At 43.2% G+C, this 24414-nt stretch overlaps 1 long non-coding RNA gene across 1 annotated transcript; it reads right to left on the minus strand.

Annotated features, from left to right (window-relative positions):
* Positions 1 to 18471: 18471 nt before the first annotated feature.
* LOC309366024 lies at positions 18472 to 24403 on the minus strand. Its single transcript, XR_014166413.1, has 3 exons — positions 23916 to 24403; positions 21952 to 22097; positions 18472 to 21676 (listed from the first exon to the last, which is right to left on the minus strand). It is a non-coding gene; the product is annotated as an uncharacterized lncRNA (long non-coding RNA).
* Between the last annotated feature and the right edge of the window lie 11 nt (positions 24404 to 24414).

Here is a 24414-nt window from a genome sequence, read left to right on the forward strand (position 1 = left end):
AGCAACAGGGATGGAGCTATCATGTTCAACCCCACTCTCTCTCATCTCATAAACACCTGACTGGGGCTTATGAGAAGGCCTAAAACAAATCCAGATCTCCCTGAATGTTCAGCTTCCCAAGAAAGGGGGGAGTGACCACAGCGCCAAACGTTAGTAATAATTCCTATAATTGTACCACCGTACAATGGTTAAAAGCTGGTTATTTATTTATTTCATTTGCAAATCACCTTTCTGCCAAGGCACCCAAAGAAACCATTTTAAAATGGCAAAACAAATAAAGCATATAAAATAGGAAATTGGCTCTGGGGGATTGGGAAAGAACTGTTTAACTGGGGCAGGTCCTAATGTTGTTGCCTGCTCCCCCTTACTCCTTTCTTCCTTCCCCCAGGGCAGATGGTTTCATCTAGCCCAGTGTGGGGACAATCTGGCTGGAGCAGAGAATGGAGTGATGGAACTATTGTCTCCTTCCCATTCTCAGCTCTCCCATGCCCTGTGTTGATCTCCCTCTTAATCTGAAGAAAGTGGTGCCATGTTTTAGCCTTCTTGATTTTGAACCACAGTCAGACCTGGTGCAAAGAAGTCTATACAACAGAGGTAGCCCTCCAGATGTTGTGGACTGCAATTCCCATCAGCCCCAGTGTGTCCTATGGTCACAGATGATGTCCATAGTAGTCTAAAATGCTTGAGAGCGCCATGTTAGACACCCCTACTATACAACACTCCTTGTTCTTCTCATCTAAAAGTGGAACGTACTGTGGAACCATGGGGCTTTGCCAAACCTTCTGTGCATCTCCACAGGATCTACCCATCTGTCTACTCTTGTCATTTCCAGCCATGCAAGTGGGGACAGAGAAGCATACTAAGCTGCCAAAATGTGGTTTGTTCAGCTCTGTTTGCTGTAGCCCTGGAGATGCAGGACTGTCATATGTGGTTGGAAATGCACTCACTGGCAAACTACTACTGGTATTATAAGCAGATTAAAGGAACATCTGGTCAGGTACTAAGCACAAATGGATAATATCTCTGGAAGACAGGAGTATTGTTAACATGCTCTTTGCTTACACAAAATGGCTCTTTCGCTCAGATTTTGTATAGGGAAGCATTTGACAGGAGACAACAATAAGGTCCTGATTAATGGCCTTTGATAGCTAATGGCTAATTGAAACTACTGGAAATACCATTACATCCCACCTGCCTGGGTGGAACATAGAAGAGTGGAGTTGTTAAGACTTGCATTTAAGTCTGGGGCTGGCTAGGGAAGACTGTTAACACATTTTTGGCTGGCTGAAGTGGCATCTAGGATACTAAGGCATTGGACTACTTTCAGATTAGGACTGCCTGAGTGCATGCTCACTTGCTTCCCATCTGCTCATCCTGTACATTTGCAAATGAATGGTTGTATTTAGCTACGTCATACTCAGAGTAGACCATTAAAAATCAATGCACCTAAATTAGTCATGTCCATTAGCTTCACTAGTAGGACTAGCATTGAATACCACTGGAACAGTTTATATAGGATGCCATACGTTTCTGTTACTCTCTCAATACCAGGTGCCTCTCATCACAAGGTGCTCCTGGATCATCCTACCACTGGAAAAAGTGGGGAACACAAAACAGTAACATGATATAAACACGGCCTCTGAAACCATCCTAATCTGTCATCTACAGATACCACAATACAATACAAAAGGGAACAGGTGGTTCTGTGGTCTAAACCACTGAGCCTCTTGGGCTTGCTGATCAGAAGGTTGGCGGTTCAGATCCGTGTGACAGGGCGAGTTCCCTTTGTTCTGTCCCAGCTTCTGCCAACCTAGCAGTTTGAGAGCATAGCAGCACAAGTAGATAAAGTGGTACCGCTGTAGCAGGAAGGTAAACGATGTTTCCGCGCGCTCTCATCATGGTCCTCTGTGCACCACTAGCGGTTTAGTCATGCTGGCCACATGACCTGGAAAGCTGTCTGTGGACAAAAGCCGTCTCCCTCGGCCTGAAAAGCGAGATAAGCATCACACCCCATAGTCGCCTTTGACTGGACTTAACTGTCCAGGGGTCCTTTACCTTTTTACCACAATACAAACTGTGAGCCTGTATTCTCACAACTGGATATTTCCATTCATCTGGCTGGAATACTGTGGAGAGATCCAAATGTCTCCCCTGTTGCAATTAGTCCTTAAACCCAGTGCTTTTTTTCTATAAAAAAAATGTTTAGGGGTACTCTCATTTTCCTACTCACATACTGCCCCTCAATGAGGCCAAACTTAAATTCACAAAATGTTTAGGGGTATGCATACCCCTGTGCCCCCCCCCGAAAAAAGCACTGCTTAAACCCATCATTTCCATGAAGTCTTTCTTCTGTCTCCTTAGTCCTCCAAACGAATCCAAAACATTAGGTCACAGCCTTCATTCATATTCATTCCTAACTGCTTTGCCCTTTCCCATCACTGTCTCCTGCTTATTGCCTTTGCTTCTTCCCTCCCTCCCATGCCTTAGTGATCCAAATGGAGACTGTAAGAGCCTCAGGACAAGGACTTGTCTTTGCCTGTCAAACTCTGTAAAATGTTGCATAAATGGGTAGTGATGCTATATCATAATGCACTGTCATTAACCCTATCCCCAATGTGAAAAATGGACAATAGCATGAAGAATTTAGATCAGGATACGGCGCAAATGAAAGCTATTTTCTGTGAAGTGCAATTATATTGCTGGAAAAGATGGCAAACTCTGGCTAGACAATCCAGTGCAATATATCATGCGCACAGGGAATAGTACATCCCTGAAACTGGTGATAAAGCAAGGGGGTTGTTTGCTTGTGCAGTGAAAATGGAATGAGGAGCTAAACACAGTGCTCTTGCAAAACTTAAAGAAGGATGTTTATTACCCAAGTAACTAGGTATCTGTGTTGCTTGTTGTGGATTACCATAGGCAATTATATACAGGGGTAATAGGTTAAACTCAGAAGAGTTTCGATATCCTGCTGGGACAGTATTAATTAAAGAGATTTTAAAGCAGGAATTAAAAAGTCGAGATAAAGGTATAAAGAGGTATGGGAATACAGGAAGTCGTCAGGCTGTTGCATTCAGGTAAGTGTTACTCAAGGCAGTTATAACAGAATTTAATTTACTGTTTAACCGCTTTATTAGACAGGCTGCAGAGTGAAGCACATAGTCATCTGCAGTGCGCAAAGCCCGCCACAGAGATCTGCAGCAGAACTTCATGGAGAAAGAGCTGAACAGCCAGTGGCTCCACTATGCCACTCTGCTGCTTCCAGCTAATGATTGGAGCTGCTGAAGCAAGGATTCCAATGTGATGTTGCACAAGAAACTAATGGGTAGCAGACAGACCGCCTCCCTTTTTCCTGGAGCATCAGCGGGGCCCTGATCTGGAATATATGCTAGTTCTTTCCTCCTCCTCTTTCATAGGGATGGGGAAAGGGAAATGCCGTTCTCCCCAATGGGTGCTGTATCTTCTAGTCTGGGCTCAGGCCCACCACTATTTTTGCTCCTGGAAGTGATAGTGGAGGGTCTGGAGCAGAGTTAAGTGCCCACTTGAGATTAACAGGTCCTTTGATTCCACAGTCTCCTTTATGGAGAATCTTTGGAGGTGGCAGCCCAATCTGGGCCGTATCTAGCAGTGAGGCACTGCTGCTCTTCTGTAGGGACCTCTTCGGGTTTGGGGTTTGGGCACAAGCTGGTCCTGATCTAATCATGCCTTGTAGAAGCAGTAATGCAGCTAAGGTAGGGCTTCAAGGACACCTGTCCCAGTCTGACAAAACCTGGACATTGGTGCAAAATAGATATAAAATATCATAGACAACACATTGACATTGTCAATGATTTAAATGATATGGTTTTCAGTATGGAACAATTAAGTTTTCAAGATGGCCGGTGCAAAGCCAGAAGGCAGATTGCTCAAAGAGGGGCACCTTGACAACTTCTGACTGACCTTGTACCTGCAGCTCAACACAGTAAAGTCTGCCCAGGCATTACATATTGCTGAATGGGAAAGAGAAAATTGAAAATATGTGACACTGGAAAACAGCAGGTATGTGATTTGGGGCAAAAGCACTCTCTCAGCAGTGATATCGTGGAATTTCAACAACCATACCTTCAAGGTCCATAGGCATTGTCCAGTGGAGAATGAGAGGAAAGACCTTAATACCCTCCCCCAATAATATTTCAATCACAGTCACTAAAGATGCCATCCCAAAAGGAAATAAAACAAAGCCCCCTCTGATATCTGCACCTATAATTCAGGCTCTGGTTCGAAGAATGAAGAAATTATCGACAGCATTATGATTCCCAAGGCTTGCATCTTTCCAGCTTTTAAGGTTCTGCAAAATCACTTTGACCTATTTTAACATTCAGACACTAAAGGGTAAGGGAAGAAACATATAACAACAATGACATCCTTTTTGTGTTCAGAACATTTCACAGTATTCCTTACAACAACCCTGAGAGGTAGGCAAATATTTTCCTCATATTGCAGATGGCAGCTGAGGAATAGTGTTTTGGCCAAGTTTGCCTACTGAATTTGTAGCTGAGGTTTAGTCTGATCCAAAGACTTCTTGACTCCCAGATCACATTCTCACCAGTCACTATGTTTCTACAACGCTGATAGATGCTAATCTGTGTTCAGATAAAGAGTGTACTATATCAGATAATAATATCTGTCCTCTTCTTTACAGAGACAAATAGCTTACATGCCAAATATCAGCTCTTGGGGGCAAGGCTTTATCTCAAGTCGGATCTTTCTGGATTTGTGTTAAACTAAACAGTTATGCAACAGTTATGCCAAAAACCAAAATCCTCTTTGTCTAAAAGCAAATTTATACCCCTTCAGCTGGTAGAGGAGTTTAGTGCACAGTATTACAACAACATAACCTGAGGTCTAAAAAAAGAAGAGAAAAATTTGTGCCCTTGGTATCTTTTGTTCATTGTTAAGACTACCGTAATTTAAGATTGCAAGAGAAGGAGGCAGACTGGTTAATTGTTTAAGGCCTGGGACTTGCAGTACTGCTCTCAGCTCAGACAAAAGAAAAATGGAGGGTATCCAGGGAAAACAGAGAGCACTGAAAAATGTAGAGGAATGTAGGGAAAATGGGGAAGTGGACATGGAGCAGGTTGCCTCAAAAAAAAGGAGTTACTCTGCATGACCAAAGACATGCAGGTCCTGGATGATATTGAACAGGTTAGCTATCTATTACTTTTCATTTAATTTTCTTTCTTTATATACCACTCAATGCCAAAATAGAATTCTAAGAGGTTTACAAAGTGTAAAAACCAGATGATACAAACCAATGAATTACAAATGTCCATAATTAAAATATACACAACAAAACAGTACAGCAGTTGAAAAGTTGAGATATATGGAGGTGCCTGTGTAAATAGTATATCTTCAAAAGCCAGAGATATGCCAATGCAGATGCGGCGTATTTCAGCAGGGAGCACATTCCATAGCACCAGTGCTGCTACTGAAGAAGCCCCCCTCTGTGTTACTACAATGACTTATAACAACTAGCAATTTGTTTGTGTCTCTGTGTGATTTTGTTTCCTATGTCCATTATTCTTGCCACCTCTGCTTTTGCAATAGTTTCAGCATCTTTGAATTTGCACTCTGAAAGGAACTGAAATCTGACCCCTTGGGTGAGGAGACACATATTCCTGCATTCCAATAGCTTGGGTAAAACACCTACTTCTCCTCAGTTTCCCCCTTCTGCAAAATGGGACTGTTATCCTCATGTATGGCTTGTGAAAATTAAGCAGCCTTTACACATAGCTGTCAAGTGTCCCTTATTTGAAGGGACAGCCCCTTATTCCAGCGCCATGTCCTGCTGCTGTCCCTTATTGATGGATGTCCATTAAATGTCCCTTAAATTTCAAAGGAAGCAGCTCCTCTCCCTCCCTCCCTGCCAGCCAGGGAGGAGGGAGGCTCCAACAGTGTTGCTTGGCTGTGTTGCTCACCCAGTAAGAAGTCTAAGAATGACAGGGGGTGGAGCTTGCATGCCTTGTGTGTGGCTAGTTAATGCAAGCTGAGGAGGTTTTTGAATGCTGGACGCCATTTTGTTGCACGTGCTGCTGCAAACTTTGCAGTGCAAAGCCAGGCTGGGGAACCATCTTAAGTTGAGGCTGCATAGGCCTTGTGGTGCATGTGATTCAGATTCTATTCAGTTGAACCTCTGGTTACAAAGTTGGTTGGACAGTGTTCTAGAAGCTACCAGCATGAGTTTGACCAAACTGTAGGAGGACAGGAAGCCTGGAGTGCCTGGAACAGGTGAGGCTGCAGGTCCCTTATTTTCAAATCTGTAAGTTGACAGCTATGCCTTTACAACATTTGGGAGATGCAAAGAGCTGGTGCAGTCCTTTGAGAATGCAAAGTTCTGAGTCCTAGCAACAGTTCAGGTATTCTTGGATTTAGTATCTTAGACACATACTGCAGGTTTTTTATCTGCTGTTTGTCTACTGTTGTGTGGCGTGTTTGAAGTGTGTAAAATTAATTACTTTTAAAAAAGAAGAAGAAGAAGACTACTCCTGTGGGGAACGGGAAAAGCAGAAAGTCTGAGTTTAATTCAAATGCAATGGAAGAGAGTGATTCTACAGAGAGAAGTAGGTACAACAGAGTCACTAATGGAATTTTGCTGTTTCCCCACTGCAGGGTGTTCGGGACAATGCTCTCTGCCATGCACTGACTGAAGGAAGGTCAGAAGAGCTTTTGTTAAAGCATTATGTACATTCTGGAATGCGACGTGTGTTGTGTGTTGTGTGTTTTGTTTATTTATTCTATATTCAGCTCAATATCTTTAACTTAGTGAGTTCTATACCATGACACAGGCCCTACTAACAGATGGTTGAAGTAAAGAAAATGGAAGAGTACTTTTTTATTCAATACAAGTAAACAAGGACTATAATTAACAAAGAGAGAGAGAATCATAAATATAAATACACAACATCATTTAAGAAAGATATAAAGGAAGAAACATAGCTATCAATAGTAGTACATCTGCTCTACATGCAGAAGGTCCCTGGTTTAATCCTCAGCATCTCCAGCTAGGGCTAGAAGTGTCCCCTGCCTGAAACCTTGGAAAGCCAATGCCAGTCTGCCATAGATAATAATACTGAGCTAAATGCAACAATGCAGGTTCCTGTGTTCCTAAATCTAACCTACATATTCCTATTTTAAATAAACTCCAAACTATTGACTCAAAGAAGGCATAAACAGTAGCAATAATTAATACAGTAATATCCTGCCATTCAACCGACTATGTCATCATACAACAGAGAAGTAATTAATTTTAATCTTATAACCAACCTTCAAAAAGTCAATAAAAGGTTGCCACGCTTCCTCAAATTGAGCTTTTAATTTTCTCCCGTCCCTAAATCTCATACCTTCAGTTAGTTTAGAGAACTGTACTATTTTCCATGTACAAATTGTTAATATTTTCTCATTTTCTGCTATTTACAATTGTGGCTGCTTTTTTTAAAAGCAACATGACCATCGTCACATTCAAAAAGCACCTGTCATCCTATGAATGTATCTCTCTACTTGATTCTAAAATTGTTTAACTCTGGGATACTGCTACTACATATAGCGTTAATACACTGAGACACTGCCAGAACAGTGATGGCTAATCTGTGCCCCCTCCCAGATGCTGCTGGACTACATTCCCCATCCTTCTTGACCATTGGCTATGCTGGCTGGGGCTGATGGGAGTTGGAGTCCAACAATACCTGGACAGCCGCAGGTCAAACACCACTGTTTTAGAACCATGCTTTCAAAATATATATTTATATTCTCAGTATATCTTATATTGAGTACGACTATCAAACCCAGAACTGTCAAGGGGGGGGGGAACCTGTGTCCTTTCAGGTGTACAAATCCCCATCATCCCTGGTCATTGACCATGATAAGGTTCTTTCCTAACCTTGAGAGCCTTTAACAGGAGGTGTCAGGAGACAAACATAGAACCTTACACTGGCTGGGTCTGTGCTCTGCAATCGGGTTGCAGCCACTTATGATGCTAGAAACATATTTGGAAAAGGTTGCTGATCCAGGAAAAGCTGAGTTGTCACTTAGGCATGCTGTGAGACATCCACATGGTCTCTACAATGCAGAAGAATAACAAGATAATTGGAAACTCAAGACTGGCTTCAACATGGATTTTTTAAAAGGAGAGAAATATGAACTGGCACATAGAAAAAGTCACACTATTAACACCCAGGAGATTACACAGCAGAAAACTAGCATGATTCCTGGCATCTGCTAGAAAACCCCAAGCCTCAGGCTGAAGGGTTGATGTGCATTCCCTAGTAGTAATATCTTCCTCTCTGGTTCATTAAATGCAGGGGATGCTAGAAAGGAGCTGGGATCTTTGCTTCCAGAGCCAAAATTGCCCAATTGTGACATCCTGCATAACTGGTATACAGAGGCAAGATATTGCCTGAGAAATCACCAAGTAGAGCAGTGGAGGGGAGTACTTCATTTTGTGCCCAGGCGTTAGCTAAGGCAAGGTGAGAAAGGAACAAGGGAAACCAAAATGTCTCCAGACACTGGGACATTTGCTTGTTTTCTACTGATGGCTGTTCCAAGCTTGCTCCGCTGCCAGATTGTCCGTCTGCAGGGTGTTCTAACAGCATATTTGTGTCCCTGCTGCTTGTGATGCTGGCAACTACTCAAGGGCTATAACAGAAGCTATTAAAAAGATTGCTCTCAATAATTTAAAAGCCAGCTCTACAGCTTAATAAATTCAGAGTTGGAGGGGGATCCTTTCTTAAGCACATGCAATTAAACAAACAGTCCTAGACTCAGCTGCTTCACACAAAGCACTCTTGCTGGGAAGCCTTTTGTACCAGGAACTGAATGCCACCGTGAGCTTTCAGGAATGGGCAGTAGAATGAAAAATTATGCACGGTGTGGAAAAAGTGGATAGGGAGAAGTTAGATCTCAGGGCCATGCAACAAAGATGAATGTTGGACGATTCAGGACAGACAAAACAAAAGTACTTCTTCACACAACACACAGGGCTTATCCACACTTCCCCTTGTCCTGCTACTTTTCCCTGGAGAAAAACAACTCTTTAGAACTCATTTGGAGCAAATGGCAATTCGGGTGGTGCCTGTTAGGTCTAACAGGCAGAGAGGCCAACAGAATGGGGAACCAGAGCCAACTAATTCTAGTCTGGCCCTCATCCACCCCCCTACTGTGTTCTGATAATGGCAACTCTGAGACTACAGAGAAGGAAGCTAATAGCCAGTGCTATAGTATCCCTTAGGTTTGGGAAAGGTACTCACTGTGTGAGGATATCTTGCATTAGGTCTGCCCAAACAGAAGCAAGAGTCAGGAGAACTTCAATACAGTGGTACCTCGGGTTAAGAACTTAATTCGTTCTGGAGGTCCGTTCTTAACCTGAACCTGTTCTTAACCTGAAGCACCACTTTAGCTATTGGTGCTGCCGTGCTGCCGAAGCACAATTTCTGTTCTCATCCTGAAGCAAAGTTCTTAACCCGAGGTAATATTTCCGGGTTAGTGGCGTCTGTAGCCTGAAGCATATGTAACCTGAGGTACCACTGTAGTTGTTTTTCTTATGTATGAACAGCAACACAACACCTAGTTAGTTGCTAGAAGAAGAAGAGAAGAGTTTTGGATTTGGTATCCCGCCTTTCACTCCCTTTAAGGAGTCTCAAAGCGGCTAACATTCTCCTTTCCCTTCCTCCCCCACAACAAACACTCTGTGAGGTGAGTGGGGCTGAGAGACTTCAAAGAAGTGTGACTGGCCCAAGGTCACCCAGCAGCTGCATGTGGAGGAGCGGAGACGCGAACCCGGTTCCCCAGATTACGTGACTACCACTCTTAACCACTACACCACACTGGCTCTCTAGCTGCAACACAGGCAAAACTAAGGTTCCCACTGGTTCCTACTGTCTTATGGAGGGAGCCACGTGCAGAAAGGAGAGGGGAGTTTCAACCACACATCACACATGTCTCTTAAAAAGAGAGGCCACATACATTTCGAGTGTCACACCCTGGACTGGATGCAAGTAAGAAGGCAGGCAGACTGTGGTTCCACCAAGGGCAGACTGCGGTTGGCAGGGTAGAGCCATGTTTGCCCAAATGGAGAAGTCTGCACTGCCTTGGGCTGAAAAAGTTGCTCCACCTCCACCTTACATCCTGTGGAATTCAGATATCCTTTTGGGAAATGTTCAGTCCTCCGCACATCTTCAGCAGTTTGGGAACAGCCAACTGCTACATTTGTTCATTTTTGGCTATGCTTTTTCTCATTAACCTCCAGCACATTGAAACCTGAAAGCGGAGTTTTGAGCTCCAGGCCCAAGAGCTTTCCAATTTGAATTTGCTGTTGCCACCTTGGAAGCTGGGGCCTGAATTGCCTTTGGAAGCAGGTGGGCTTGTTGGCCAGTTCAGCAAGAGAAGAAGCAGCTACGCACGAACCTGGCAGCTCAGACATGACCAGAATGGGGAAAGATGGAGATGCTAGCGCAGCATGCAGGCTGAAGAGCATTTGCTCCTTTCTGCTTGGCAAGGAAACCCTGACAGGCCCGATCAGTCTGGATCCAGATCTGAACACAAAGCCACTGGGTCTGCCTTGATGCTCTTGTTGCGCATTTCTGTGCTGCTTCCCTGCTGTTGAGCTCTGTTTGCCACCAAGCCTAGACAGCTCCCCCAACCTCAGCAGGGCTCTTAATGTCATTTCAAGGACTGGCCATTGGAGGCTGATGCTAACTAGCTTGGCTCATTGCTGTCCTTTCTTTGGGTTGCAAAGCTTTGGCACAGGAGAGCTCATTTGTATGTCATTATGATGCATTCAAACCCTACTAGCTTGTGCCTTTCAGAGCTTCAATCCCAAATTAGAAAATCAAAATGTGTGCCTTGCACACAGGGACCTTTTGTCACTACCTCTTGCCTTCCATGCCAATGTGTCCCTGTAGTTTGCTTATGCCACATTTGCAGCATAAGGCCTGACTGGAAAAAGACACTCTGAAACAATAAGGGACAGGCATCTGTGCCTAAATGTGTGCCATACAGACTCCTAGATGGTCTCAGTCCCTGAGCCAGCAGTGGAAAATTGGGATGCTTACAGATGACTTGTTTAGTGAGCATCATTCTGATTTGTTTGCCTGGATGTTACATGATGCTGCGTCAAGCAAGTGTATTCTAATGTATATCCCCATCACTTTCTTCATTGCAAAATGGCCGATCTTTCGGGGGCAGCTGGTTTGTTGTGCAAGACTTCCAGATCAACTTTAATTGCACAACCTGAATTTGCCGGTATGTTATAGAATCCCACCTGAGAATAGTGGCCATCTGGAAGTGCCCTTGGGCTCATTTGGACATATCAAGAATCACAAACAGTGGGTTTTCCCCGCCAAGCATTTCCTGAGTTTGGAAACTCCCAGGTCTAAGATCCAGCTCTCATTCTTTTTTCATTTGGCACCTTGATGAACTCCAGCTTTTGATTTTGGACCCCATCCCACTCTTATCCTTATAAGATGGGGCTTCTATAGGCTGAGCAGGGTGACTGAAGAGACATTGCCAAAGAGGGATGTTAATACAGATAACATAAATCTGCAGCTCCACTCAGAAGTTAAGTCTTGTTGAATTCAGTGGGGCTGTGGGTTTAAGATTGCATCCTACATTTCCAGCAGGCTGCTGCAGCATCTATTCAGCAGCGCCACCTTTCACCCTGGCTGAGTGAGCTGGCAGGCCTCAGGAAGGGGCAGTTCCTCCACCACCACTACTTTGGGGTTGCTCAGGTCCTCTTTTTAATAGCTACCCTATACTAACTGTTCTCTGAATGATGATCGGGCATAGTAAAAACAGTATTAAATCACAATTCCACACAGATACAAACAGCAGCACTAACAAAACAATCACATGAGAAAGTAATATATAACACATATCATAAAACCAGCCATTAGGAGCACGGAATTTAAAATGAAAAGGCATTGGCATCAAATGGCATTAAAGTGAGTGCCAGACGAAGCTCTCCTGGGAGGGCACTCCATAAGCAAGGGGCCACTGCTGAGAAGGCTTTCAGGGGTGAGTCAAGAAAGCATATGGAAGGGAGGGTGTGAGTGCAGAGGAGGTGCATCATTGTACAGATGCCATGTGGATGGCAGAGGAAGCCTGAGGCCTGGGGAAAGCCCACCCCCCTCTTTTGGGCAATTTCACCCGCAGGGTGCTCATGCTCTTTCAGATGAATCTCTACAGCAATTGACGGGGAGTATTTCAATCAGAAACCCATCTCCTTTAAGGACTGCTTTGGGGGATGAGCTGGAAAAGCAACCAGCAATCTGCTTCCTGAGGTGGAACAATAATGGGGCCAAGGAATCCTGTTGGAGAAAGAGCAAGCAAATCCCTCAAACACAGCCTGGAGCAGGGAAAACAACAGTACAGCCTCTTGAAGTGCCAGCCAATTCCACTCTCAGGCTCTCTACAATAATAACAACTCTGCCTCCTACTCTACTCTCCCCTGACAATCAGCTAGTGAGGAAACATTATCTTATCCGTGAACTGGATTCTAAACCACAGTAGATGGAGCCCGCTGAACTCTATGTACTTGTGTCTGTGTATATTACTTTGCTCCCCTCTGATTAACTGGTTTGGTACAGAGCCGTTTGAACGCTCTAGCATTGTAATAGCATCATGAGGAATCAAAAGCACATACCAGAATAGCCTTGTCTATGCATGCACTGATAAGGTCTGGCTACCGTATATGTGTAGAGAGAACTTAATGAATCCAAATAAATGCCTTTAACACACTGGGGCCCACAGGCTGCTCTGGTAAAAACAGACTTGCACAATTCGTGACCTCCTCTTTCACTCGAGCCAAATGCAATTCACTAGCTGTTGTGGCCTGTCAGGGGCTTGACAACTCTGTCCCCTAGCCCATTTTTGCAGACTCGTTCAGGCAGCAAAGCTAGGATGGTTACTTAGGCTGCACTTTTACCTATGTCAATTCAGAAGTCCTGTTAAATTTAATGGGGTTTACTCACAGGAACATGGGGTTAGGATTGCAGCAGGCTGCTATCATATAGTGGCAGCAATTCCATCAGGCTGAAGCAGGAAAAGAGAAGCAGGCCCACACCATCAGCCATATTGAGTTGCCAGCTCCTTTTAGTTCCTCCTCTCACTGAACTGTTTCCATCCCAGTGGGCTGTTATAAGACCTATGCAACTGTTGCCTGAATCTGCTTTTTAAACTCTCCCTCCCCATCTTTTTTTTCTTTTTGTGTTTTGGTTTTTAGATTGCAACCCTGGGAGCAGGAAGGAAGTTTCCCCCCCCCCTTTAAAAAAAATATGGGAGCCTTTTCTGCTGAAGAGTGGATTAAAAATGCTTTTATTAAATTAATTAATGTCAACTGAGCAGCATTCTATCACTGTAATTACTTGGAGAGGGCAGGTGAACAGACGATAGCAAGAAGAAAAAACGTCAGGCCTAAGGTGACAATTGCTTCCTTGCAGAAGCGTGGGCCTTGGGAGGTGGCCCAGCAATCCCTACCCCTGGTGCAAGCCCAGTGCAGAAGCCTGTTTACTACCATCCAACAAAGCAAGCAAAACAAAACAATGAATGAGCAATACAAAACAGCAAAACAAGTAATAGAAAACCATGAATCTGAAACAATCCCCCCAGCTCTCCTACCCACTAGATAAGTCACTGCAGGTCTTTTAAATAATTCTTTGGGCTTTGCCTGAACTCCCCGAGTTTGGTCCCAGCGGGGTACAGGAGATGAGCAATGCCTTGAGTGTGTTCTGTATTGAATTCAGGGTCTTCTTTGGTTGTCCCAAAGGGCAGCCAATGGTTTGGAAGGAAACTCCTCCAGGAGAAAGATTATCACCCATCATTTATCAGCCTTTGCTAACCTGGTGCCCTCCAGATGCTTGTCACCATGACACCCAGAAGTCCCAGCAGGCACACCCATGCCGGGACAGGCCAGCTGCAGAAATGATGCAAACTATTTTTGAATAGGATGCAATGCCAAGTCGCTATGTCTTGTTTTCCCTTACGCTTTCAAAACCAGTTTCCAGTTCTCCTCGTTTGTGCCGTAGCAAGCTGCAGCAGCCGCAGCAGTGTGCTTAGCCTGGTAAATAATGCATACAGTCCTCACCGCTATGCAGACAGACAAAGGCAGGTAGTGTATCAAAGAGTAATATTGTACTGCAAATTGCAGTGTAATAGCAGTAATTTAGTGCCCTGTAGGTGATCAGGGATTCAGAAAGTACCGTAGCCCTATGATCTGTGCTGACTGGCAAGGTGACTGGAGGCATAGTGTGGAGTTTGACCTTTGGATTGTCTCCAACCTAAGCGAAGCCATAAAAAATTCACAAGACCATGCTGTCTCCCAGAAAATGGGTGGTGGGACAGATAAATAGGTTTTTAGTTAGCATACTCGTATGGATAAAGTGAGAGGATGAGATAGGGAGGATCCACACAGCATACAATGCACATTCTATATCCATCATCTCCCAGTGTATTGATCTATTTATGCCCATGCAGCTTATTCTAGTAAGTGCACAGAGATAATAGAAAGAAGAATTGCTCAAGAATCAAGTTAGTTAGATAAGGGCTGGGCCTAGAGTGGCTGGAGGTTTGTCTAGATTATTTCCTATTACTTGCAGGCTTGACTGAGAAGAGAGTTTTTCCATTAGGGCTCTGGCAGGGTGCTAGCTGGGGGATTTTCTCAATTAATTTCACAAGCAGGCATATGGATAATGATCTGTCAGTGTGCATGTGGGTGGTGGAGGTGAAATTTCAGCCTACCATGGCTTCATGGACTGGAGGGCATTAACATTCTTCGCCAGGTTCCCATTTTCCAGCACGTTTGTCGCTGTTGATCATTCTGGTAGTAGTCATCCTGAGCTGGAGAAATGATATCAGGAGAAATATGCTATTTTCAGGCTCCCTACTAACTTCTTGATCAGAGGCAGCTGGAAGCACCGAGCCATGCGTTCCCATGGAGCTCAGCAAAGAGACCTGGAAGGATGTAATCACTCGGCCCATTTAGGAAATACAAAACTACCCTGGGTTTGCAAAAAGCTGTCACTTTGCATTTGCAGAGGGGGCTTTGGTATGCGGAAGCCCCTTCTGGTCCTCCAACTTGTGTACTCCTCTCACACCACACCAAGGCTTCTTCCACCAAAAGCAGGGGAGGTGTCATGGTGATTCCTGGACTGTATCACTTCAAGCGCAAACCTCAGATTTCAATGCTTCTTGGTGGGGGAGCCGGGGTGGGGTGAGGAATCCTGCATATCCAAAACTAGTGTTATCAGGCACAAGCCTAGCCTATAACTTTTCTTTGTGACATCTGTTTTTTCTACCTGCGGGAATATTAATAATAAACAAGATTTCATATGGAGGGGCATTCATTTAGCCAGCCTGCTGCCTAAAGCGACAATGTCCGGGAACAGTTTTATCACTTGCTATTCATGGGATCTACATATGAGAGGGCCTGGCATGGAGAGAAGGAACCGGTAGCTGATTATTTTTGCATAAATTGTACAAGGGGTTGCTATGGTGGATTTTTGGCAAGGAAGAAGCACAACTGAACCCTGCTTCGTGTTTATCCATTTGATTCACAAAAGCCTGAGATGGGTGGAAGCTTTTATGTGGCTTTCGTGGATTTTACTTCAGTATTTGACTTAATAGACAGTGCCAATGGTCATTTGTGGGAGAATTAATCACATACCACTATAGGTAACCTTATTCACATACTTGATTGCAGACACCAAGCTGTTTCTTTTATTAGACAGACCATTTGTCCTTGCTTCTATGAAGCAAGGAAGGCTTGAGACTGGCAAATTGAAACTCCCTTGCTTATCTGGCCATCCTCATCCTATTTGGTATATATTATACATATATTAGGTATATTTTCTGCACTTTAGTATATAGCCGAAGTCATTCAAACAGCTCAGTCCTAAACATGTTTATTCAGAGTTAATTGTGCAGAAGATTGCAGCCTAAGAAAAACATTTTCCCGCATTTGCAATTCACATGAAAATCCCTCACTGAACAAAACGTACATGCCACACCAGCAATGGTTTTCTTCCATGCTGCATATACACCATACTTTTAAAATATGTGACATCCCCCAAAGAATTCTGGGAACTGTAGCTGACCTCTCACAGAACTACAATTTCCAGAACCCTCCATGAACTATAGTTCCCAGATTTCTTTGGGGGGAAACATGTGCTTTCAGTGTATGGTGTGTACTCTGCTGCTCATGAACAATGTTCAGAGGTGACATAAGGGTCTTCCTGGACACAGAATCATAGAATTGTGGGGTTGGAAGGGATCCTGATGATCATCTAGTCCAACCCCTGCAATGCAGGGATTTGCACCTGTCCCTTACGGGGATTGAACCTGCAACCCTGGCGCTTGTGAAGTTGTTACTCATCTGTTCTGGAGGATCCAGAGGCTTCCCTCCAGAAGGCGCATCTGTAGTGAATATGCAGCGCCCACAGACAAAAACAGAAGCATATTCATCATACGCCCATACTTCTGATTCCTTAAATTGTCCCCCTCCTAACATGATGTGTGTCCCACTCCCACTGAAATACAAGGACGGGCAACCCTGCCATATATCTTTTTTAGAAGCTTTCAGTGCTCACCACATTCCAAACATGCAAGAGACAAAACCTCATCAAAATGAGAAGTGTGTGTTGACAAGCGTGATGAGCATCAGCCCTGGCTGTGGAAACACGTCTTAAGAGAATTGCTCATTTCGTGGAACCAGGCAGCCTTGTGGTGGGTGTACTGATTAATTTAATTCTAATTAATTCTGTAATCTCAAGCTGTTTCGGAAATCTGTGCATAGCTGTCAAGGTGGAAGCATGGAAGGTGACACAGAGACAAACCAGGGACTGAGTTCATGGGGCTTCTGTATATTTATGTCACTTGGAGAGGACATCAAGAGCAGCGCCATCCAGCCTGCAGGACTCTGATAGCGTTTTCTGCCATTCCCATACTCGTTGGACACACTGAATGTGCATAGCCCTGGGCAAGCCATATTGGGAATGCAACTGTATTTGAATTAATGCCTCCCAAGACTTAATAATCAGTGATCAGACTCTTTCCTGGACCTAAATGGCTAGGGCTAGCTGGCCGCAGGCGAGATTTCAGGAGGAAAGCAGGAACAGAAGAGCACACAAACACAAAACAGTTATAAGAACAGGGGATTGTAGTGCAGAAAGATAATTACAGCATCTGCCCTGAACTGATTGAAATGCTCCACCTACCCTGTTGGCTAGGTGGCAAGGATTCACACACACACTCCTGCCTGTGGCGCAGGTCTCATTTTTGGTCCCCTGTCACTTGAAGATTGGCAGTATCTTTTGTTCTTCATTTGGTCTTCCTGGAGGAGTCACAGCTAAGAGCTGAGGAATGGCTGTATTTCTTCCTTGATGGCCCATCTCCAGTCTTCTGTCACATTGAATGTTTCAGCCTCTGACCCCTGGGCATTCTCCCAGCTACCTGGCTACATTGCGATTACCTAGACAACGCCAGCTGTCTATCAAGACCCACCTGGGTCAGAAATTCTTAAAAGGGAACTGTTCCCATACCATCCCTTGTCCCCCACCTCACTGGACTGTCAAGGCTTCTACTTTACACTTCGGAGACCCAAAGCTGATTGCAAGCAGCTGCAGGAGGAAAGATAGGCTCGGACTAAACTGTTTTAATTTTTTTGAAACAACCTTCTGCCCCCTCCATTCATCCTGTTATTTCAGCTTAACTCTTAATAAACTTCACAATTTTGGAGTTTTGTGTGCATTTCTACCAGATCCAAAGGGAATTTGAATGTGCAGACCATTTTGGTGTTACAGTACATGTGGGTATAATTGTTCTTGTTTTTATTTTGATTACGTAGTCTGTATTTTGATTACGTATTCTGTGTTTTTATATTGTGATTTTATCCTATGAACTGTCCTGAGACCTGCGGGTATAGGGCAGTATACAAATTTTAATATTTATAATATAATTTTTTTAAAAAGCACCACCACAAAATAGTTTCTCAGCCCTTTCTTTTTTTTTTAAAGGGGGGGGTACTCTGAGCATGTGTAATTTCACGTTTTAAGCTCACTTAAATCATAGCATCATCATGACTCCAGAAATAAACAAAAATAAAGTTTGCTTCAGCTGGCCTGATGTTAAACACATTCACTTTGGGTTGGGCCCAATTTTAATAGTAGATCCACTAAAAATGATAAGACATGACTAACTTAGGACCATTAATTTTGACAGGTGTGTACTCTCGAGTACAACTCTTAGGAATTAGCACCATTTTATATTAGTAAAAGGCAATATGTATTTAAAGTAAAGAAATAAAAAATAAACTTCTATAACAATGTGCATGCCTGACCAGCTGATCCCTGAATAGAATTGAAGAAAGGATTCTACAGTGACCAGTGTCAGTCCTAGTAAGCAATATAAGGGGCAATAAAAACCATCCCATCACACATCCTTCTGCTCACCCCTCTTCTCACTCAGATCTATTTATAGAGCTTCCACTACCTGTATTAAAACACCAGCCATTGGAAGGCTATTGCCAACGCACAGAGGATATTTAGTCATTTTTCATGTCGTATATATATACATTTTTAAATACAGAATTTGCAATCCTTACGCACCACAAAATTGCAAGCTATTATTCAAGAATCAAGCCAGAAAGAGACAAGTATTCCCCAGCACCAAAACAGCAACAATCACCTCTATACCTCCACCACCTATTTATTTACTAGTATGTCATGGAATGAACAGTAACTTGAATAACTTTGAAAAACACATTTCAACAACAGGAGCCAAGTTATCCCCAGGCAAAGGGCAAAGGTTCCACTTTGGGGCTGACCTGGAAAGAATTGGGCTAGATGAACATAGTGTTTGCTGACTCCTAAAGAGGCAGTGACAGAAACAACCAAATTAGACCATTAATCATTTCTACAGCTGTAGAAGCAGTCCCTTTTAGAATTGTTGCAACACAGGAAGGAGTACAGACAGTCCTGCTCTTCTCATTCCCACCCCATCCCAGGATAGGACACAATGGCTGCAATCCTATACACACATGAGTAAGTCCCACTGAACTTGGGGTTTACTTTTGAACATACATGTATAGGATTGCACTGTAAAGAGTGTGTGTGTGTGTGTTTTACAAGGGATGGTAAAGGAGTTCTCCGTCACCCATGAATCAATATGTACTTTTCTAAGGCAGAAATTTTGTTCTGCAGGATTGATGGATATTTCGTCCTATCGAAAGCCATGACAGATGGGCTGCATTCAAACCTCTATGCATTTTTAAATTGCATTTACACTCAGCTAAACAAACAAGAATAGTGTCTGAAGCAAAACTGTATTTCTTTTTATGCCCCTCTCTGCATACTATGCTTCAAAAACACCACTGGGAGCCTCAGCTGGGTTTTAGCTTTGAGCCTGCTGCGTTTCCCCCAAAATGCATTTTCTTTTAGCCCAGCTTTTGCTAGATTGAGAAAATGCTACAGATTTTCCCATTATTTATTAACCAAAAACAAATCAGAAATGGGAAACCCTGGATCTGCTCCATGTAGTGAGTTCTCTACCACTATTCTGCAATCTTTCAGCCCCATCTTATGCATGTTGCCAGAAGTCTTCCTGAATTTAATGGGACTTACTCCCAGGGACGCCTGCACAGGACCACAGCCTCCAGTTGCTTTCAGATTGTAGAAACATCATACTTCAAATCATGAACTTGGTTCAGACAGACCTTAATCCCAGGCAAGGTTGCAAAGGTTCATGGAAGCAGAAATAACATGAAATGGCACACATAATGCAAGAAGAATACTGTGGCACCTAGCATTCATGTAGCAAGCATATTTGAAGTACACAGAGTGCATCATCCTAGCAGCCCTTACAACAACCCTATAAATCTTATAGTATAAGGTAATATTATTATTACCATGCTGCTTATAGGGAGATGAGGCCAAGAGAACAGCTGGCAGATCTAGGCCTACCTAGCAAATCCAAGGTTTGAAGCAAAGACTACTTGGTTCACTGCTCATACCCTGAGCCACTACACCTGTCACCACCACCACAGTCCACTATTGTCTGGCAACCCAAATTCAGGGGTTTTGGTTCAAGGACCTCCAGGTGCTGCTGACTTGAATAAAATTGGACTTAGTCATTCATTTATTTAGAGGTTTCTATACTGTTCTTCACAAAGAAATGGTAATGGGGTGGTTTACAAAAAAAAGAAAGATAACAAAACATACCGTAATACCTACTAAACAATACAATTCTCATAAATTACACAAATAACAATTTAAAAGCAGTACAAATAACTTACCCCATCTGCCACCAAAAGCCAGCAGGACAAGGTGGGTTTGTTATACCAGGTGTCTGAAAAAATGCAAAGTTGGTGGGGAGGTCATTCCACAGACATGGAGCCAACACAAAAAAAAGGCTAGCCTCTAGTGAGCACATTTAACATGGGAATAACCAGTAGAGCTTCTTCCTCAAATCTTAATACATGAGCAGGTTGGTAAGGGAGAATATATGGGTTCAAGTCCCACACATTGGAGGGTGTTCACATGCACACTCTCTCATAATCAATGTGTACTTAAGCTCCTTTCTCACTAATGCTGAACAGAAGGTGGAAATCCTGCCCCCCCCCCATGCATTCACTGAACATCTGGTGGGATTCAATACGAACACGCCTTGTCCAAGCCCTTAAATCTGGCCTCTGCCATGAATTCACTGGGTGGCTTCAGGAAAGTCACTCTTCCTCAGGCTCATCCCCCAATATGAAGATAAGGATACCCACATAACAGGGTTGTTATAAGGATGGCGATGATACAATAGCCAGAACCAGCCCAATATTTTTTTTTCTCCCCAGCCCCTACGATTGCACCTCCAGCCACCTAGGCTTAGACTTTACAAAAGTCTATGTGGGAACAAAGTTTCAAACATCATTCAATGCAGGTTTTTAAAGCTCTAACTAGAGAGTCCAGGCGAGCAAAATGAAAAAATAAAAATACTCCTTTCTTGCAAGTAAGTCTCCCAAAAGGCAGAATTGCTGTGGAAAAGGAAGAGCCCCAGCAGTGCAGCCTGATGGGCAATGGAGCTCCTCGCTCTCAGTTCTAGAATATTCTTGAAACAACAGTACTGTAATAATTAAAAACACTCACATATTTATTTTAAGTATGCTCCTCTCTTCTTATGGATTTGAGTGACCCCCTAGATAATAACAACAAGAATGTAAGGGGGACTCACCCTTTGAAATAACTCGGTAGACCAGGCCTGTCCTGAATCCCTTTCCTGCAGCTCTTAGTCAAAATGGCTTCCAAAGGCCGTCATTCCTCCCCACCCATCTGTACACAAGAGCTTGAAAGCATTGAACCTCCTTAAAGTAACAGGTCTAATTAAGCCATAAGGGTTACATAGGTACAGGTTTTGCTTAAAGCAGAGCAGCAAGCCCTAAATGACAAGCCTAGAAGAGAAAGCGAGCTGCATTTAAACCTGCATTTGTTTCTCCCCAAATCTAAACAGAATTAAAAGGGTGGGTTGATATTATGTTTATGGGCAGGGTGGAATTTGTGAGGGCGGGGGGAAATTTCCCCATGTTTTATATGTTTAAAAAATGTCCTGCTTTGGTAGGAGAGAATACATTTAGTGCTGTGGCTTGCTATTGCTTGTTCAGCGCAGAGATCTATAGGGGGGAACAGAAACAGAACAAAAAGAGAGACTAAGGTTCAAATAAGATGTGACATTAAATGCATTGTTCCATTTCGCATGCAGGTTTTAAAAAATGCAAACAGCTGTAGTAGTGGTGGTAGGAATTATAATGATTGGGACTGCAGCAGGCATAGAGTTTTCCTGCTAGCCTTGAGGAAAATTCCTCTTCTGAAGGCAGTGTTGGCTTTAGGGAGTACCCCCCCCCCCTTGGCATCAATAGGGAATTCCCTCTTGTTGCATATACTACACCTTTAGAAGAGGGCTTTTCCTCAGGACCACAGCAGAGGAGAAAGAGATTAACTTCCTACTTCTTGCCTGCTGCAATGCTAAACATCTTCAGTTTCCTCTGATATGGTTTTGCATTTTTGAAGTGAACTCCTGAGTCCTGCTTAGCCCTGGGGGAAGAAAAGGAAAGTAAAGGGGAAGCAAAGAGACCCTGTAAGGTGGAGAAACAGAGAAGAGGCAGGTGGGGTAACATACGGCGTAGAGAGATCTGTGATGCTGTAGAGATGAGAAAAGAGTACTATGGATGAACAGAGAAATGGAGTCAGAAATACAGAGAAAATAAAAAGAACATTTTTTAAAAAGGAGGTGTAGAGAGACCTATGAACTGGGGAAAGAGTAAAAGGGAGTAACAGATGAAGAGCACACAGAACTGTGGCTACAGAGAGGGAGAAAATAAAGGAATGAAGGAGGCTGACAGAAATTTTGGTGCAGAGAAAAATTCAGTTAACAGAAAATGGACTAAAAAAACCCCTAAGCACTTAGTTGAAAATGTGACACTATGCCAGTAGTGATATAGCACTGTGGCCCTTTTGAATTAATAAACAGGTAAAAGTGGCCCTCAAAGTGATTTGTCCATCCTTCTTTTAAGTGTTGTTAATAAGAGCTACATTTCAGTATCATCCCTCCTTGTTAAATTTCAAGCCACTTATCAATTCACTTTGCCAAAACACCTCTTCATTTTCTGTACCCTAAGCAGTATTGTTACCTTCATCTTCCTTTCAGGTTGCTTTGCCACCCTCCGCTATAATGCAGATGACTATGTTCCACCCAAGAACACAAAAATGGTTGTATTTCAGTAGCAGCTTGTGTTGTTTCGGATAGATTTCACAGCCTTACCCAAAGGTGCCTCCTTGTCTAGTTTAATTATAAGACTCATAATTTTGGGTGTTTTCTAGCTGCCTGAAATTATAAGAAATGTGCTATAAGTTGGTGGGGAGTTTGGTTTTCTTGTAAAAAAATACTCTGTTTAGAACTCTGCTTTCCTTGTACTTGGGGTGGGAAAGATGCATGCTGCGCATACTAAAGGCTCAGAAGCAAAAAAAGATGATGATGAAGAAGCTGCTAAAATCAGAGTTTTAATGCAGTCTTGTGAGCTTGTGCTTTTAGAACATCTGGAGTTTTAGTCATTAGCATTTTTTATTATTTGCTCCATTCACCTTGCCGCAATTATTGTTAAGGAACCTAGTATTATTGGCAGTTCAGGAACCACTTCAGTTATGGGTCTTGGTAAAAGTGGTATCCATCTTGATGATTAATAATTGAACACTACGTGATGTCAGCCATCTCTCTCCATATCTATGCTGCTATTCTCCAGCTACATGATTAAAAATAATGGATTGATGAAATTAGCTGTCTTAATTGGCTTCTAAACTTGCTGGAACCAGGGATTAAAGAGGTCTGGCACCCACAAACTCATAACACTGATTTCCCCCAAAGAATCCTGGGAACTGTAGTATGTTTAGGGCACTGGGAATGGTAAATATGTGAGAAAACTACACTTCCCATATTTTTTGGGGAGAAGTCATGTGCTTTATAATAATAATAATAATAAATTTTTATTTATACCCCGCCCTCCCCAGCCAAGGCCGGGCTCAGAGCGGCTTTAAATGTGTGTTGATTGCATTTTAAATATATGGTGTGGATCTGCCCCACTAGGGACCATAAAAGCATCCCTCAACACCTCACAAAAAACCTTGTGCACAAGGCTGTGCATGTTTTTAAATGGATACGACACAACCACATCCTCAAAATATTTTGCATTTTTCCATTCTGACAGCATTTTTAAAAACCCTGGATTCAGCACCTTATGGTGCAAAAATTAATACTTGTTAAAATACAAACCTTATCCCTTAGAAATGCACCTTCCAAAACTCAGTCACCCTTCCCAATGTGACCCCCCAAAAAAACTTTATATTCGAGACACAAACCCTCATGATGTGTATCATACTTGGGAAGCAGATTGTGGTAGTTTTAGTATGCAGATCTTTCCAATCACATTCCACGTCTGAAAAGTCCCTTTACTGATCATACTATAGGACATAAACTGTGCTGTCCACTTAAAGATGAGCCCAACACCATATTTAGCAACACATTATAGATGCTATAATTTTTTGTGTGAAGGAGTGAGCCTGTTAAAAGATGAAAATCATTCTCGTTTCATGAGATAAAAGGAATGCCGGGGGGGGCGTAGGAAGTGGTGATATAAAGCAATCCATGCCATACCATCCCTCCCCCAGTGGTGAATTCGTCTTATTTGGGGTATTTAACTGCGGCAGCATCTATCAGTCGTCGAAACGCAACGCTGCGTAACATCTCCAAGCCCTACCCCTAACTTTTTACTCGGCGGCTCTTCTGCCAGCCAGAAACCTTAGACACAGAAAGCCTCTCCTTAAGCCACGTCTCCCACTAAACCACAATTGCTTTGCC

This window comes from Podarcis melisellensis, assembly GCF_964234715.1.
Source record: "Podarcis melisellensis genome assembly, chromosome: 3".
In the NCBI taxonomy this organism is placed as follows: Eukaryota; Metazoa; Chordata; class Lepidosauria; order Squamata; family Lacertidae; genus Podarcis; species Podarcis melisellensis.